At 47.2% G+C, this 17174-nt stretch overlaps 2 long non-coding RNA genes across 4 annotated transcripts; both read left to right on the top strand.

Annotated features, from left to right (window-relative positions):
- Nucleotides 1-469: 469 nt before the first annotated feature.
- On the top strand, nt 470-4109 carry LOC103665460. Of its 2 annotated transcripts, none has more exons than XR_005838861.1 (3): nt 470-1317; nt 2947-3182; nt 4070-4109. It is a non-coding gene; the product is annotated as an uncharacterized LOC103665460 (long non-coding RNA). The 2 variants fall into 2 exon arrangements; XR_569297.2 differs by lacking the exon at nt 470-1317 and adding an exon at nt 2165-2539 and having other exon boundaries at nt 3122-3182; nt 4070-4108.
- A 25-nt stretch (nt 4110-4134) lies between these two features.
- Nucleotides 4135-16606, top strand: LOC103665459. Of its 2 annotated transcripts, XR_005838739.1 has the most exons (4): nt 4135-4176; nt 4461-4614; nt 6281-6407; nt 16296-16606. It is a non-coding gene; the product is annotated as an uncharacterized LOC103665459 (long non-coding RNA). The 2 variants fall into 2 exon arrangements; XR_005838738.1 differs by lacking the exon at nt 4135-4176 and having other exon boundaries at nt 4287-4614.
- The last annotated feature ends 568 nt before the right edge of the window (nt 16607-17174 follow it).

Raw genomic sequence — 17174 nt, 5'->3', positions numbered from 1 at the left:
CCCCAGCGGCCAGCGCCCGTCCCAAGCCCGTCTGTGTGTCCCCAGTGTGCCCAGTGTGGTGCGTGACCGTGTGACGGTGGCCTGGGTGCGGTACTTGACAGGCAATGTATGACATCCCCCCCTTTTTTTTACTTTTTGAAACAATTTCAAACTTACACATACGCCGCCAGAGCAATCTAATGAGCTCTGGAACACCCCTAGCTAAAAGTCACCATTTGATTTTTGCTAACTGCCCGGATAATGGCGTTTACGGGTCCAGGACCTGGCTTTGCAAGGGTCGTTCGTCTCCCTAGTCCTCTTCGAACTGTGAGGGCTCGTCCGGGGGATACTGCTACCTGCGATCCTCACTTTCAGTTCCTGCGACTGAAAGAACCGAGTTGCCTTCGGGACCCAGCCTCCGTGTAAGACGCTCCTTGAACATCATCTCGGCTGAATCCCCGGGGGCCCCGGGGGTGAGCCAGGACTCGGAACCAACCCAAAGCCGGGCAGGATTTGGCTTGGCTCCCCCTTACCTGGGCCAGGGGGAGCATTCTCACCTCAGGAAGCGAACCCAGGGGTTCAAAAGGTGTCCCCCAGTCTCGCCCTCTCTGCCTTCCTCTGTGATGGTAGGAAAGGTGACTTCTGGCTTCCCCCCATCACAGCAGTCCCCCCGAGCGGGGCCTGACTGGCTCCAGGTGGGTCACCTGCTTCCCCTTGGCTTACTTGGCTTCATGCAAGAGGATGGGGTACTCGGATTGGCCAGTTCGAGTCCTGGGCCCGCCTCGGGGCGGGGCTCTCTGTAATTGATAGCTCTGCCCCCACGAGAAAAAGGAGGCGTTCTGCTACTTGCGATCAGTCCGCAAGGGGAGCCGTTGTCCGGGTCGGGAATGGTAATAATCCTAGTGGTATTATGCTACTACATAGGTACGGTAGCTTAGTAGCAGTCCTTGTAACATTTATTCAGAGTTTGCTGGGTTCCGGGCACTGTTCCAAGTGCTTTATCTATTATTAGCTCGTTTGATACAATCATTTTATGGGATCGGTGCTACTTTCACGCACGTTTTCCACAGAGGCAACTTCACAGAGGCGCAGTCGGTTGTGTGTCGCAGACCCGGGGTCCCGCACCCGCAGGCAGAGGAGGGGCTGGCGCCCACAGGAACACACTCTCCTCCACCCTCCGTGCAGCAGAACCAGGTCTCCTGCTCCAGGCCGGGGCCTGTCCCGATTCGCACGTGTCCCCTCGCGCGCCTGTGAGCCGCGGCGAGCAGAGCACCTCCCTCCACGCGGATTGCTTATCGGAGAACCGAAAGCAGCCGGAAGGAGCCGAAAACAGACTGGGTGAGTGCCCGGCAGTGGTTCTCCACCAGCATTCTTACCGGACCTTACAAAACCGCCGTGGTCAAGCCACACCCCAGACCAATTAACCAGTATCTCTGGGGTGGGGCTCAGCCTTCAGTATTCTTTTCTTTTCTTGTGAAGATCTTATGTATTTATTTGGCAGAGAGAGAAAGCACGCGGGGCGGGGAGGGGGCAGAAGGCGAAGCAGGCTTCCCGCGGAGCAGGGAGCCTTACACGGGACTGATCCCAGAACCCTGGAATCAGAGCCTGAACTGTAGGCAGATGCTTCACAGGCTGCTCTTTAAGGCTTCGCTGGTGAATTCAATGTCCAGCCAAGGTGGAGAACCGCTAGTTTAGAGGCCTTCTGGCTCAGTGGGAATAGCTGTGGGTGAAGATCTACCTGGGTTTGAGAGATTTAGCCCCATCATCGCAAGCTGTGTGACTTTGCGCCAGCCACTTAACTTCTCTGAGCTTCAATTTCCCCATGTGTGGAAGAAGATCTGTGGGAAAGACGGCACAGGGATTTTCAGGGCTGAATGAGATGTCTGTAAGGCCTGTATCACAGAGCGGATACTCAGCTCCGGCCTTACTATTAAGGAGGCGGCCGAACAGACCAGGCCCTGGCCTCTTGCAGGATCAGACCTACGCAGGACATCCACAAAGGTAGAGGGACGCCAACAACTCACCTTCACTAGGATGAGGCTATGGAATAGACTTTAGAGAGTTTGGGAATCCTCGGACCCCAGGTTCTCACACCTTGAGCTTCTGTCCTCACTGAGGGTCTTGAAGCTTCTGAATGGGGTGAGCTTGAGAAGGGGTGGGCCGGCCGAAGTTGGGCCAGTACCACTAGGTGGCGATAGGAACCCATCCACTGGGGGAGGACATCAGCCAGGAGAGGAAGACGGAATTAGCGCAAAGATACTAAAGGACTTTTTTGTTTTGTTGTGTTGTGTTTTTTTTTCTTTTTTGTGGGTGGGCTTTTTTCTTTTGTTGTTGTTGTTGTTGTTGTTGTGTTGTTGTTGTTGTTGTTTGAGTACTAGGTATGCTAAAGTCTCATTTTCTTTCATTTGTGTTTACTTCGTGCAACAGTCCTGTGGCAGGCACCATTATCCTCCTTTGGCGGGTGAAGACATAAAGGCGGCCCTGCTAACTGGCAACTTAGAATTAAATCCAGTCAGTGTGACTCTGCATACTGGTCTCTTAACCACTGAGGTCATAGAAGGTCAGAGCTGCGAGGGCCTTTGGACATTCTCGGGTCTTGTGATTCCTAAACCTGTTTGATGATAAAAATCACCTGAGGCTTTTTTAGAAAAATTTCACATTCCCGGGGCCGAGGCCAGGCAATGAGTTAGAATGTCCCAGGAAAAGGGGCCTGGGAATGTGTGTGGTTAACGGGAGTCCCTGTTTGGAGACCTGGATCTGTTCTCAGACAGGGAAAGTGACCTGTTCAAGGTCACATGGCCAGTCTCCTCCAGGCTCCTAATACCCTGAAATCCAGAAGCCAGGTCATCCCCTAAAAAAGGTGAGACAGTATACCCTGTGATCCAGCAATTCCACTTCTCGGTATATCCCCAAAAGAATTGAAAGCGGGGGCTTTTTTTTTTAAGATTTTATTTATTTATTTCACAGAGAGCGAGAGCGAGCGAGAGCGCACAAGCAGGCAGAGGGAGAGGGAGAAGCAAGTCCCCCCCAGCATTACTCACAATAGCTAGAAGGTGGGAGCCCCCCCAGTGTCCATCAACAGACGAGTGAATAAGCAAATGTGATCTACATATACAATTAAATATTATTCCGTCTTACAAAGGAAGGGAATTCTGTCACAGGCTACGACACGGATGAGCTTTGAGGACGTTCTGCTAAGTACGGTAAGCCCGTCGCACAAAGACAATTACTGTGTGATTCCACTTATATGAAGCACACAGAGGAGTCCGATTCACAGAGGCAGAAAGTAGAATGACAGTTTCAAGGAGCTGGGGAAGAGGGGGTTGGGGAGTTCGTGCTTAACCGGTACAGTTTGGGAAGATGAAGAGTTCTGGAGATGGCTGGTGGTAATGGCTACACAGCAACGTGTACTTACTATCACTGAGCCGCACATTAAAAACTGGTTAGGATGGTTGATTTTTATGTGTATTTTACCACGGTAAAAAAATACTGGGGGGGAAAAAGATGACCACAGTCTGTGCCCAGCCTGTGCCCAGCCCTGGAGGGTGATAGCGAGGAGGAACCAGAAGATAAATATGATTTCCTTTATCTTTTTTTTTTCTAAGTTTATTTAAGCGATCTCTACAACCATCGTGGGGCTCGAACTCACAACCCTGAGACCAAGAGTCACATGCTTTTCCAACCGAGCCAGCCAGGCACCCCAGTTTCCTTTATGTTCTGAATGATTTTGTGAATGAATATTATATGGACATTGAGGAATACTGTCAAATCACCTCTCTCCTCAAAAAAGATTGTACTGGAGTGCCTGGGTGGCTCAGTAAGTTAAGTGTGGGACTCTCGATTTTGGCTCAGGTCGTGATCTCAGGGTCATGAGATTGAGCCCGGAGTGGGGCTCCATGCTGGGCATGGAGTCTGCTTAAGATTCTCTCCCTCCCTCTCCCTCTACCCCTCCCCTGCCTCTCTCTATTAAACAAAAAAAAAAAAAAAAAAGGAAGGAATGTACTAAAAATGTATGAATATATTTTTCCCCAAAAACTTCACCAACTTTGAGTTTTATAATTTTCCTTTTTTTTCTTTTTCTTAAATATAGGCTTCATGCCCAGTGTGGAGCCCAATGTGGGGCTTGAACTCGTGACTCTGAGATCAAGACCTAAGCTGAGATCAAGAGTCGGAGGCTTAACCAACTGAACCCCCCAGGTGCCTCTCTTGCTCTCTCTCTCTTTTTTTCTATTTAATAGATTAGAAATGGTATTTCATAATTGATAAATTTGAATTAAAACTTATTAGATATTAAGTGGAAGGTCCAAAATTTACTAGTGTCATTGATGGCCTCAGAATGATTTTCCCCAAAATGCTAATTGCCAATTTGTTATACTAAATAAACCAAATCCGTGTTTATTGTTAAAGTGAATCGATAAAATGACTGCTTCTGTGATGGAGAGAGGGGAGTGGCTTCTGCTTTGATTTTCCTGCTTTTTCAGGAATTTGGGCTCGGGCTCGCAGATGGAGGCTCTCAAGGCAGAGGGATGGAGCTGGGGACCACGTACCTAAAAACTCCCGTCCGTTTTGCTGCACCACCAGCTCCCAGTGGCCACTATGTAACATCCTGGTCTCTCTCCTGGTGGTAGGACAATGGTGAGGCGGAGGCTGAGCCCGGATGTTCCCCCGCCCCGGCCCACCAGTGTCCTGTAATTACCAGTCCAATTTCTCCTCCATCTCTCTTCCCTTCTTAAAGAAGATCGGTTCTTCCATGTGGGAAAAGTGGCTAAAAAAATCTGTGTATGGAAGAGGAGCCTTAATTTATTATTAATATTGTTATTGTTATTATTATTTGGTGGGAGTGGAGATTGACATGAGCAGCACAGAATAGCTTCAGGGCATGAGGAAGGAGGGAAGAGGAAAGGGGACTTCAGTTAGTGTGGCTGTGAACTACGCATCTGAATCCCTTTGAAGTCCTTTGAGAAGCGTGACTGAGGAATGAAATTGCTTGTTCATATAGGCTATTGGGTTGTGTATCTTGGGTCAGATACTGTTCTGAGACTGAACCACAGGGGACCGTGTTTTATTAGGGTTCCATCCTTATTAATGAAGACAGGGGTACACATTCTCGAGCCTCCGACATCCTGACCTTCCTTCCACCCACTGCCTGGGCCACACCCTGGACCCTGTCATCACCCGAAACTGCTCCACCTCCGAAATGACCATTCAGACATCCCACTCTCTGATGACAGTCTACCCCACCTGCTACCGTTTGCTCACTTCCTTCCACCACACCTCTCCTTTGACCCCATTGGGACTTGAGCCCATCAATCCCAATTCTGCCTAACCATCTTTTCCCTTTCCTCTTGGTAATGGCACCTACTTTTTCCTTAGAGGAAAAAAAATTTTTTTCTCCCAGTGTGGGTAATATGATTCGGCAGAGACTGTCTCTCCCCTACTCAGCTCCAGGAGCAGGCGTATCTGGGCAATCATACTTCAGACCCCGGGACAACAGCAGGTGGATATGTGATGCTGGCCAGTCCAGGGAGAGCCAATCCCAGGACTGTTGCTGAAATTCCAGAACATGGGACATTTTCTTTCTGCACAGGTGGCTCAGCGGGCAGGATGTAGCCTGGACTGGCTGGGGGTCTTCCTGGGGACGAGAGCCTGCAAGATAGTAAGAAAAACTGAGCTAAGAGAGGAGATTTCTAATAATCTTGTTGGAGTGTCTGGAACTAGCCATTCCTGAAACTACCTTGGGTTTTTCAGATAATGAATCAATATCTAAGAATGGTAAGTCAGGGTTGGATCCTACAGCAGAAACAGACCTGACTGTTACAGTGTCACTCCAGCTAGGCCCTAGATCGGGGGTCCTAAATGTACTTGCTCATCAGAATCCTGTGCAGAGATTTTCTCCCCTTAAAACCTTTGTGTGAAGGGGGCGCCTGGGAGGCTCAGTCAGTTGAGCGTCTGCCTTCAGCTCAGATCATGATCCCGGAGTCCTAGGATCGAGTCCCGCGTCAGGCTCCCTGCTCAGCAGAGAGTCTGCTTCTCCCTCTGTCTCTGCCCCTCACCCCTCCTGAGTCTGCTTCTCCCTCTGCCCCTCACCCCGCTTGTGCTCTCTCTCACGTAAATAAAGAAAATCTTTAAAACAAAACAAAAACCTTTACGTGAAGGATAACAAAGATACAGAAAAATGCGTAAACATAAATGTACAAGTTAATGCATTATTATAAAGCCAACTCCCATGTAACCTCACCTATATCAAGAAATAGAACATTGTTAGACTCTAAAAGCCTCAGCTCTTTCTTCCCGTTCACAGGGAGCCGCCATCCTGACTTCTATGGGAGTCCCTTCCTAGCTTCCTCCTTTTCAGCCTGAGTATGCTTCCTGTTGAAGGGGGTCATCAAGAGGACATGACCGTTGGTTGACCCTTGAGCTAGACTCAGGTAATCAGAGGCTCGTCATCCCCCCCCACCCTGTCCTTGGAATGTATGTTCTACCCGCCATTCCCATAGTGGGAGCCATTTTCAAGGACATAGTCTTGAGAGAATAAGGTGGTGTTGAGACTGTCTGGGTTATATACGCAACTGAACTTTGAACATTTGGCAGGTGGGTGTGGAGGTCTACTCCTTATGGCCACCACAGACAAGCCTTGTGGCCAGGAGTGGCCACGTTCGTCTCTCCTTGCCCTCCTTAGACAGGGGCCAGTTTTCAAACTAACACTTCCCTAAACACTGTGGTGTAGTTTTGCCTGTTTTAGAGTGTTGTATAAATGGAATTGTTTATTAATCTTAATGAAGCCAGATTTGTCAGACTTTTCGTTTAAGGTTGGTGCTGTTGTGTCATGAAAAGAAATCTGTCACCCACCTTGAGGTTTTCATCCTAATTATTTTCTTTCACCCTCTATCATCTTTTATAATCCTTATTGTTCTGCCCTCCATATTTAGGACAACAACCCACCTGGGATTTATTTGTTTATGGTGTGAGGTAAGGGTCAAGTTCTGTTTTTACCTCATAGGAACACTCAGTCCATTTACTGAAAAGGCTCGTGCGCATCCTTCCCTGTACTTTTCAATGCCACATGAATCACAACCGAAGTGTCCATATTGATGTCAGTTTCTAGTCTCTTCCTAGTCCGTCTGTCCTTGTACAAATACCACCCTTTCCTCGTCACTGTACTTTTATAAAAAGTCTTGATTTTCAGTAGAGCAATATTTCCATATTGTTCTTTAAGAAGCTATTCTTAGCCCTTTCACTTCCATATGTATTTCAGAATCAACCTGTCATGCTCTACAAAAAAACAAAAACTAAAAACTAAAAAACAAAGCCTGTGGGGATTTTTATTTGATTGCATTCAATCTGTAAGTCAATACATTGTTCAACATCGAGTCTTCCAATCTTTGTTTTCTTTTTAAGATGCACATGTCAGAGGGCACCTGGGTGCCTCAGTGGGTTAAGTGTCTGCCTGTGGCTCAGGTCATGATCCCAGAGTCCCAGATTGAGCCCTGCGTCTGGCTCCCTGCTCAACAGGGAGTCTGGTTCTCCCTCTCTCTCTGCCTGCTTGTGCATGCTCTCTCTCTCTCACTCGCTCACTCTCTCTCTCTCAAATAAATAAATAAATAAATAAATAAATAAATAAATAATCTTAAAAAAAAGATGTGCATGTTAGGAAGAGAAGATATAGGATGGGGGGGCACTGAAAGTAATTTCTCTTTTTTGGGGGGGGTCCAGATTTATTGAGATGTAACTGACCTATAACACAGATTGTGTAAGTTTAAGGAGCACAGGTGTTGATTTGATGCATTTATATATTGCAAGATGATTACCACCATAAATTAGCTGATACCTGTATCCTGCCGCATAATTACCATTTCTTTTTTGTGGTGAGAACATTTAAGACCTACTCTTTAAGTAACTTATTTTTTTAAAGATCTTATTTTTTTAAAGATTTTATTTATTTTTGTAAGAGATTATATACGTAAAATACAGAATTATTAGCTATGATTACCATGCCGTACATTAGATCCCTAGAATTTGTTAATTTTATAACTGGAAGTCTATAACCTGGAAGTTTGTCTTCCAGTCCTTGATCGTGGAAATATTTATATGTGTGTGTACATGTGTACTCATGTATGTACTCACACATAAATTTATTTAGAGAATTTAAAATCGTTTTCTCTATAATGCCTTTTTGCTCATGTATTTTAGATTTATCTCTAAATAATTTCTATATATATATATATATTTAAAGATTTTATGTATTTGAGAACGAGAGCACGAGCAGGGGGAAGGGGCAAAGGAAGAGGGAGAAGCAGGCTCCCCACTGAGCAGGGAGCCCCACACGGGGCTCGATCCCACGACCCTAAGATCACAACCTGAGCCAAAACCAGAGTCAGTTGCTTCACCAACTGTGCCACCCAGGCGCCCCCTCACACATTTTTGACATCTGATTCAGTCCATCCTTGCCCATCCCTGTGCCCTTCTGGTCTACCAGGCTGGCTCTTCCTTTCACCCTGTCACCCTCCTCCACCCCTGCAAGGTGGCTTCTGCCTGCCACTAAAGCTGCTCTGCTTGAGGTCACTCAGTCGTGGGGACAGTTTCCGTCTTGTCTCCCTGCCTTCCCTGCAGCATTTGGCACGCTCTCTCCCTGGGTGCCCACACCACACTTTCCTGGGTCCCCCCACCTCTCTAACAAGCTACTGACTGACCATGTTGAGTGATTGAAGGGAGGCAGCAGGGAGAGAGGATGGAGGGCATCTGGAACAGAAGGTGCCAGAGCGGCGTCCTTAGCTCCAGCCTCTTCGTTTCCCACAGAGCCTCTCCCATCCCAGGACCTGCCAGTCACACCCACATGCGCAGCTTCTTCCCCCCACGATGAAGAAAATAGCATTGATCACTCTAAAAAATGTAAGCGCACTGCATAGACAAAGACATTTAAAATCACCTGAAATCCCCGTACCCTGAGAAAATTCACTATCATAATGCTGGTGCCCGTCTGTCTGCCTCCGGATGCATTTACACGCACCCACAAGTGTTCGTTTACAGAAACTTGGCAAAAATGGTTATTATCCTAGATGCCCTTTAAAAAAAAGAGTTTTCTCCATATTCATTCATTTTACCTTTCCTTCCCCAGAAAACCAATGTTTACGTGCTGGTGTATGTCCTTCCAGACTTTCCACTTGTTGATCGAATCACACATAAAAACACTGGGACATATATAGGATTATTTTTGTTACTATTTTTATATAAAAATGTAATCATGTTATATATGCTTCTTTTCTTCTTGCTTATTTGACGTAACCCCTCACTATTCAATTAGAATAGCGTTAACTTACCTCTTTTAATAGCTGTGTAATATTCCACAGCATGAATGCACCATTCATTTATTCGTTGCCCCATTAAAAAGCATTCCACCATACAAAAAAATAAACTCAAACTGGATTAAAGACCCACGTGTGAGACCTAAAGCCATAAAAGTCCTAGAAGAGAGCACAGGCAGTAATCTCTCTGACGTTGGTCCTGAGGCAAGGGGATCAAAAACAAAAATAAGCAGTGGAACTTCATCAAAAAAAAGGGTTCTGCACAGGAAAGGAAACAATCAACAATCAAAAACTAAAAGACAAACTACTGAATAGGAGAAGATATTTGCAAACAACATATCTGATAAAAGGTTAGTATCCAAAATATATAAGGAACTTACACAACTTAACACCAACAAAACCCCCAAATTATCTAATTAAAAAATGCACAGAAGACACAAACAGACATTGCTTCAAAGAAGACACCCAAGAGGTGCCTGGGTGGCTTAGTTGGTCGAGTGTCTGCCTTTGGGTCAGGTCATGATCCCTGGGTCCTGGGATCGAGCCCCACGTCAGGCTCCCTGCTGAGGGAGCTTCTCTCTCTCCCTCTGCAGCTCTCCCTGCTTGTGTTCTCTCTCTTTTGCTCTTTCTTTCTCAAATAAATAAGATCTTAAAAAAAAGAAGACATCCAGACGGCCTAGAGACCCATGAAAAGATGTGCATCCTCACTAATCATCAGGGAAATGCAAATCGAAACCTCGATGAGATACCACCTCACACCTGTCAGAATGGCTACAATAAAAAACACAAGAAACAGCAAAGGTTGGCGAGGATGCAGAGAAAGGGGAACCCTCTTACGCTCTTGGTGGGAATGCAAACTGGTGCAGCCGCTCTGGAAAACAGTACGGAGGTTCCTCAAAAAATTAAAAATAGAACTACCCTATAACCCAGCAATTGCATTACTAGGTATTTATCTAAAGAATATGAAAACACTTATTTGAAAGGATACATGCACCCCTATGTTTATAGCAGCATTGTTTACAATAGCCAAGATATGGAAACAGCCCAGGTGACCATTGATAGATGGATGGATAAAGAAGATGTGGTGTATACACAATGGAATATTACTCAGCCATAAAAAGAATGAAACCTTGCCATTTGTGACAACATGGATGGAACTAGAGGCTATGATGCTAAGTGAAATAAGTCAGAGAAATACCATGTAATTTCACTCATGTGGAATTTAAAAATAAAGGAAATGAACAAAGGGGAAAAAAGAAATCAAGAAACAGACTCTTTTTTTTTTTTAAAGATTTTATTTATTTATTTGACAGAAAGAGAGACAGCCAGCGAGAGAGGGAACACAAGCAGGGGGAGTGGGAGAGGAAGAAGCAGGCTCATAGCGGAGGAGCCTGATGTGGGGCTCGATCCCATAACGCCGGGATCACGCCCTGAGCCAAAGGCAGACGCTTAACCGCTGTGCCACCCAGGCGCCCCCAAGAAACAGACTCTTAACTACAGAGAACAAACTGATGGTTTGAGGAGGTGGCTGGGGGATGGGAGAAACAGGTGAAGGGAATTAAGAATGTACTTACCATCGTGAGCACTGAGTAACAGACAGAATGGTTGAATCACTGTATTATTCACCTAAAACTAATATTACATTGTATGTTAACTATAATGGAATTAAAATTAAAAACTGAATAAAAAATAAAATCAAAAGGATTCCATTTGTTTACCAGGTTTGTCTTGTTTTGTTTTCACCATGGTGACTAATACTGCAATAAATATTCTTGCATGTATTCATCCTTATGTGCCCGGCTTTTATTCTTAAGGGGTTTTACTTTAATTCAGGTGTGAATTGCTGGATTACAGGGTGTGCATATTTCAACTTTAATAGATATTTCCAGATTGTTTTCCAAAAAGGGTGTAATGAAGCATGTTTTCACCAGCAATGAATGAGAACAGAGCCAGCTCCCCCATTTCACCACAAACACTAGGTATCACTTGTATTTTTATTTTTGGTTATCTGTGGGTATTAAGCAATAGTACATTCTTACTTCAATTCACATTTCCCTGACAACTAGTAAGACTAAAAATCTTTTTATATGCTTATTAGACACTTGGATTTGCTCTTTTGTGAACTATTTCTATCCTTTTTTTCCAGTGGATTGCCTTTTTTTTTTAGATCTTGTTTATTTATTTATTTATTTATTTATTTATTTATTTATTTGAGACAGAGAGAGAGAGCAGAGCGAGTGAGAGAGAACACGAGGGAGGGGGAGGGGCAGAGGCAGAGGGAGAAGCAGGCTCCCCCCTGAGCAGGGAGCCCGATGCAGGACTCGATCGCAGGACTCTGGGATCATGACCTGAGCCAAAGGCAGACGCCTAACTGACTGAGCCACCCAGGCGCCCCTGGATTGTCTTTTACTGAACAGTTTGTAGGAGCTCTTTGTATAATACAGATATTAACTTGTCTTTCACATGGATTTCAAGTGATTTCCTATTCTATTAACACCTTTTGACTTTGGGGAAGGTGTCTTTTGCCATAAGCAATTTACAGTTTTTATGTGATTAAATGTGTGTACATTTTCTTTCATGGCTTTTGGCTGTCTGGTCTGGTTTAAACGGTCTTTCGGATATGTATTTTATATTTTTGCATATAGTTTACATGTATGGTGTTAAACCATCTGAAATTTATTTATTTATTTTTTAAAGATTTTATTTATTTATTTGACAGAGATAGAGACAGCCAGCGAGAGAGGGAACACAAGCAGGGGGAGTGGGAGAGGAAGAAGCAGGCTCCCAGCGGAGGAGCCTGATGTGGGGCTCGATCCCGGAACGCCGGGATCATGCCCTGAGCCGAAGGCAGGCGCTTAACCGCTGTGCCACCCAGGCGCCCCTGAAATTTATTTTTTATTTGGTTACAGTGAGAGGTAGGGTTTCTGGCTTATTTTCTTCCTGGTGGGAGACCCACCGGGTCGGCATTACTTAGTATGTAAAGTGCCATTCTTCTCTCACTGACTGGAAATTTCCCCAGTGTTATACATGAAATCACATCTGTATTGGGATCTGTTCTTGTGCTCTCTCCTGTTTCACTGAATTTTTCATCACTTTCTTGACCACTCTTGGAAAGGCGTTGGCTGGGCTCAGAGTTCTGGACAAGCTGATGCAGGACTGTTTCTGCACTGAGTGTTCATGTCCCTTCTCTGCCCCCTGCTTTGCTTCCTGACAGCCTAGACGGCCACTCAAGCCCACCACTGCTCGGCCGCAGACACCAGCACTAATCTCCTTACACACTTATCCCTGTTTGCGTCCTGGTCAGCCTCCTCCCTGCATCTAATCCCATCTGGCCCTGCTTCCCCCTCGCTCATGCTGTCTCCCACCCCCTAACTACTGACACCCTCTCCCGAGCTCCCTCGAACTCAGGCATGGGAAGGGCCTGAGGGTTTGTCTTCTGTGAAGTTTCTTTCACCTGCTAGCTCTTCTGGAAAACTGGCTCTCCCTGAGGACCCTGCTTCCCCTACCACGGGCTCAAATGGTGGCCGTTCTCTCTCCTTCCTTCCCCCCCTCCCCCAGACCCAGGGCCCGGAGGTAGAGTCGGTGACCTCCTTGCTCCACTTCCAGAACAGGACCCTTTCCTTTCCCCCTAAACTCTCGGCTTTAGGTCTCATGCTGTTTGATGATACTATTGTCCCAGACGTCCTACGGAGCCCTGGTCACTCCTCATTCCTCAGAGTTCGCTCCTGACCCGCTGCCCTTCTCTCTGACACGACTCCAGCCATAACGCCAATGTGTTCAGTGTCCACATAGACGGTCCTTCCGGTCCCCTGGCTTCTCAGTCTCCTGACTTCTTTCTACCTGCACCTGGCCTCGGCCCTCTCCCCCGTGTCACACACGCGGCTTTGCTGTCACCACCCATAGGCCTCGCACCCTGGCTCTTTGCTGGCTGTGCCGGAGATGCACGCTGCGGGCAGGCTCTCTCCACCTACTTCCTCACCCCCGCCGGTTTCACCTCCCTTGCTTCGGGCTCCCCCTTCGCCCAGTTTGTAGCTTGCCGTTTCATCAGAGATGGCCGTTCTGTCACAGTCCTGGATTCGTCCATATGAGATCACTTACCAGAGACTCTGGGGGGCATGTGTGTCCCAGTCATCTATTGCTGTATGACTTAGTGGCCGAAAACAAAGAGCATTTTATTTGCTCATGATTCTGCGGGTCAGCAATTTGGCTCTGCTCAGTGCGGCGATTCTTTCGCTGGTCACCCCTGGGGTCATTTCATGCGGTGGCAGTCCTCTGGTGGCTTGGCCGGGGCTGGAGGAATGCCCCAAGACAGCGGGCCTGTTGGTACTGGCCACCAGCTGGGACGGGCTCTGCGCGTGGCCTCCTGTCCCCCAAGAGGTCCCCTGGCAGTCCAGGGCAGCAGGAGAGGGGTAGTGGAAGCGGCAAGCCTCGGGGGACCCGGCCTCAGAACACCCACAGAATCGCGTTTCCCATCTCTTGTTGGTCACAGCACATCACTGGGCCAATCCGGATTTGGGGGAGTAGAGAAACAGATCCCACCTCTTGATGGGAGATGCAGTGAAGTCACAGTGCAAAGGGAAGCACGTGCAGAGAGGGGGGGAAGCGTGGTCATTTTATTCTGCAGTCAACCACACTGCGTCAGCTTGGGCAGCTGGGAGAGGAGTTAGCAGCTTGCTTGGCTGATTGACTAAACCTCGCACTCCTGGATGGCCTCCGCTCAGTGAGGTGGAGCTGGAATCATGTAGAAGGAATCTGAAAGCATAGGAAAGGGGGAAAAGGGAGTGGATTTGTCACACGTGACCTGCACATCCCTTCCTCACTGCATCTCCTGAGACAGCCCAGAGAACACACCCACCAAGAGGGTGCCAGAAATACGGTAGCAGGGGGAGGACCAGAATCCTCGACGAGCCCTGTGTTGGCAGTTTTCTGTCGGCCAGGAGCAGTGGGGGTGAGACCCACCCCTCAGACGGGCTCTCGCATCTCAGTAGGAAAGCCGGAGTCCTGGACAAGGAGAGGCCAAATGGCAGCTTTTGGTCACCAGAGACATACTGGGCACCAGAGAATGGCAATCGGGAGGTTTTGACCTGCGTGGGTTCTGAGGGTGGCTGATGGACTGCAGTGTCCCTAGGAATAAAAGAGATGGGCAGCCTATTAAAATATTTCTTGATCTCAATCTTTAGAGCAGAAACATGACAGGTCATGGGGCGCCTGGGTGGCACAGTGGTTAAGCGTCTGCCTTCAGCTCAGGGCGTGATCCCGGCGTTATGGGATCGAGCCCCACATCAGGATCCTCCGCTATGAGCCTGCTTCTTCCTCTCCCACTCCCCCCGCTTGTGTTCCCTCTCTCACTGGCTGTCTCTATTTCTGTCAAATAAATAAATAAAATCTTAAAGGAAAAAAAAAAGAAAAGAAACATGACAGGTCAGATAGCCAGAAACGTGACTTAGTTTCCACAATGGTAGTCACAGTCTGGAGCTCAGGCAGGTCATTGACTCAGAGCCCCTGGATTGAATTGAGCCGCGGGTCCCCTTGAGACAGGATCTTGCAAAACCCCATAGGCATGAAGTAGAAATCTGTGGAGCTTTCCTCAAAGGGCTCTGCAGCCATTTAGTAAGGTAACTGTGTCTGGGGGACAGGGACATTCTCAGACTCTTTGGAGATGACTAGATACTGGCCTGGAATCGTCATTAATTCCTGGGAACCCAAAAAGCCAGAAGGGGCTTATGGTGGTCAGATGATAAATGGAATTTTGACTCATGTCTAAATCGCAGTGAGCCAAGCAAGACCATTGACCCTTCCTGTGGTTTTTCCCTGGGTTTTTGAATGAATGCTTGGCCAGTGACAGAATCCTCACACTGGCTGTCAGAACCGTGGACTAAAGGCTCTTATGGTATGAAGGACCACAAGGAAGGATCCCAGAACTTTGGCTCCCTGTGCAGATAGTAACGTAAAAGCAGTGTTGCACACTTGGGGAAGCTGCAGGGATGATGCTACTTATGTTTTCTTTTCTTCTTCTTTCTTTTTTTTGAGGGGGGAGGGGCAGAGGGAGAGAGAGAATCTCAAGCAGGCTCCCACTGAGTGTGGAGCCCAACACGGGAATCAGTCCCACAACCCATGACATCACAACCTGAGCCAAAATCGCCAGTCGTGGGCACTCAACTGACTGAGCCACCCAGGCGGCCCCATGACTGGTGTTTTTATAAGAGGAAAATGTCATGTGAAAACAGACACACAGGGAGGACACTATGTTCTGGCAGAGGCAGAGATCACAGGGATGTGTCTATAAGCCAAGGAACACCAAGGATTGCTGGGAACCACTGGAAGCCGGCAGAAAGGCTTGGGATGGATCCTCCCCTTGACTGTTTGAGAGAGTATGGCCCTGCGACACCTTGGTTTCAGACTTCCACCCTCTAGAACTGTAAGAAAATACATTTCTGTCGTTTTAAGCCATTCGTGTTCGCGGTCATCTGTTACAGCAGCCCTAGGGGACAAATACAGGAGGCAGCATATATCACACGTGAGTGTGTGACTCTGACCCATTCACTGAGCTTTGAGTGGGGTCCATGGAGGGGCAGTGCAAATGGCTCCACCAGACCCAAGAGGTCGAACAACAGTCGAAGTATCTATGGCAGATCGGAACCACTGGGCAGCCCTAAGGGAGAGTCACAGCACACACGTACAAGCTTTGGGAACAGTTCCATGCCTTCGTCTGCAGAGAACGCCTTTCCTTTTGACTTAGCCCCAAGCTTACGATTAGACGTTGGTAAAGACCACGGGACATCAAGTGGCCGTGTGATCTGAGGTGCCCATTAGATACTGGGTATTATCTGACCCTCCAAGTTATAAGGCAGACAACATCTTGAAATATTGGGGTTCATCTTACAGGATGCTTTGAAGACGCAGCTGGAATAGACAGATCTAGAAATCAAAGGGTGGAAGTGTAAGTAGCTCCTATCATAATTACATCTAATAATCTATTCATACATTTTTTGCTTCCTGTTCCTGCAACTCTAGGCTCTGCCAGTTTAAAGGTCATGATTCCTGGGAGAGGAATGCTTCCACCGTGGCCACAAGGTTGAGTTCATTGATGTGGAAGCTGACACTGCCTGGTCATTTGGGGCTCCCTCATGGCACTGAACCAACAGGCAAAGGAAGTAGTTACTCTACTAGCTGGAATGATCGAGTCTGATAACCAAGGAAAAATAGGGTCACTATTATACAATGAGGTCAGAAGTATGTCTAGAATCTGGGCTGTTCGGGGCACCTGGGTGGCGCAGTTGTTAAGCATCTGCCTTCAGCTCAGGGCGTGATCCCGGCGTCCTGGGATCGAGCCCCACATCAGGCTCCTCTGCTATGAGCCTGCTTCTTCCTCTCCCACTTCCCCTGCTTGTGTTCCCTCTCTCGCTGGCTGTCTCTCTCTCTGTCAGATAAATAAATAAAATCTTAAAAAAAAAAAAAGAATCTGGGCTGTTCTCTGGGGTGTCTCTTAGTATTTTTACATGCCCAAGTAAAAGTTAATGGAAAACAACACCATAACAACACAAGGTAGGACCCCTGAGAATTCATATCCTTTGGGAATTGAATAAAGTCTTACTCCATCAAAAGAGAATTCAGTCAACTGAGGTGCTAGCTCGAGGCAAAGGGAACATGGAATGGAGAAGGGAAGAAAGAAGTGATTGACATCGCTTGTGGTGAATTACAAAAACAAGCATGTATTAGGTACATTTTCTTGCTTGTGTCTTAGGTGCAGACACACTCACATGCACACAGTCTGTTTTTTGAGGGCTGTCATAGCAAAGCCGTAGGCTGGGTGGCTTAAAACAATAGAAATCTATTCTCTCACCGTCCGGGAGGTGGAAGTCGGAAATCAAGGTGTGGGCAGGATCATAGCCT

The sequence above is a fragment of the Ursus maritimus genome, unplaced genomic scaffold (assembly GCF_017311325.1).
Source record: "Ursus maritimus isolate PB19 unplaced genomic scaffold, ASM1731132v1 scaffold_30, whole genome shotgun sequence".
NCBI classification, from domain to species: Eukaryota; Metazoa; Chordata; class Mammalia; order Carnivora; family Ursidae; genus Ursus; species Ursus maritimus.
This window is presented reverse-complemented; position numbering and strand designations above follow the sequence as displayed.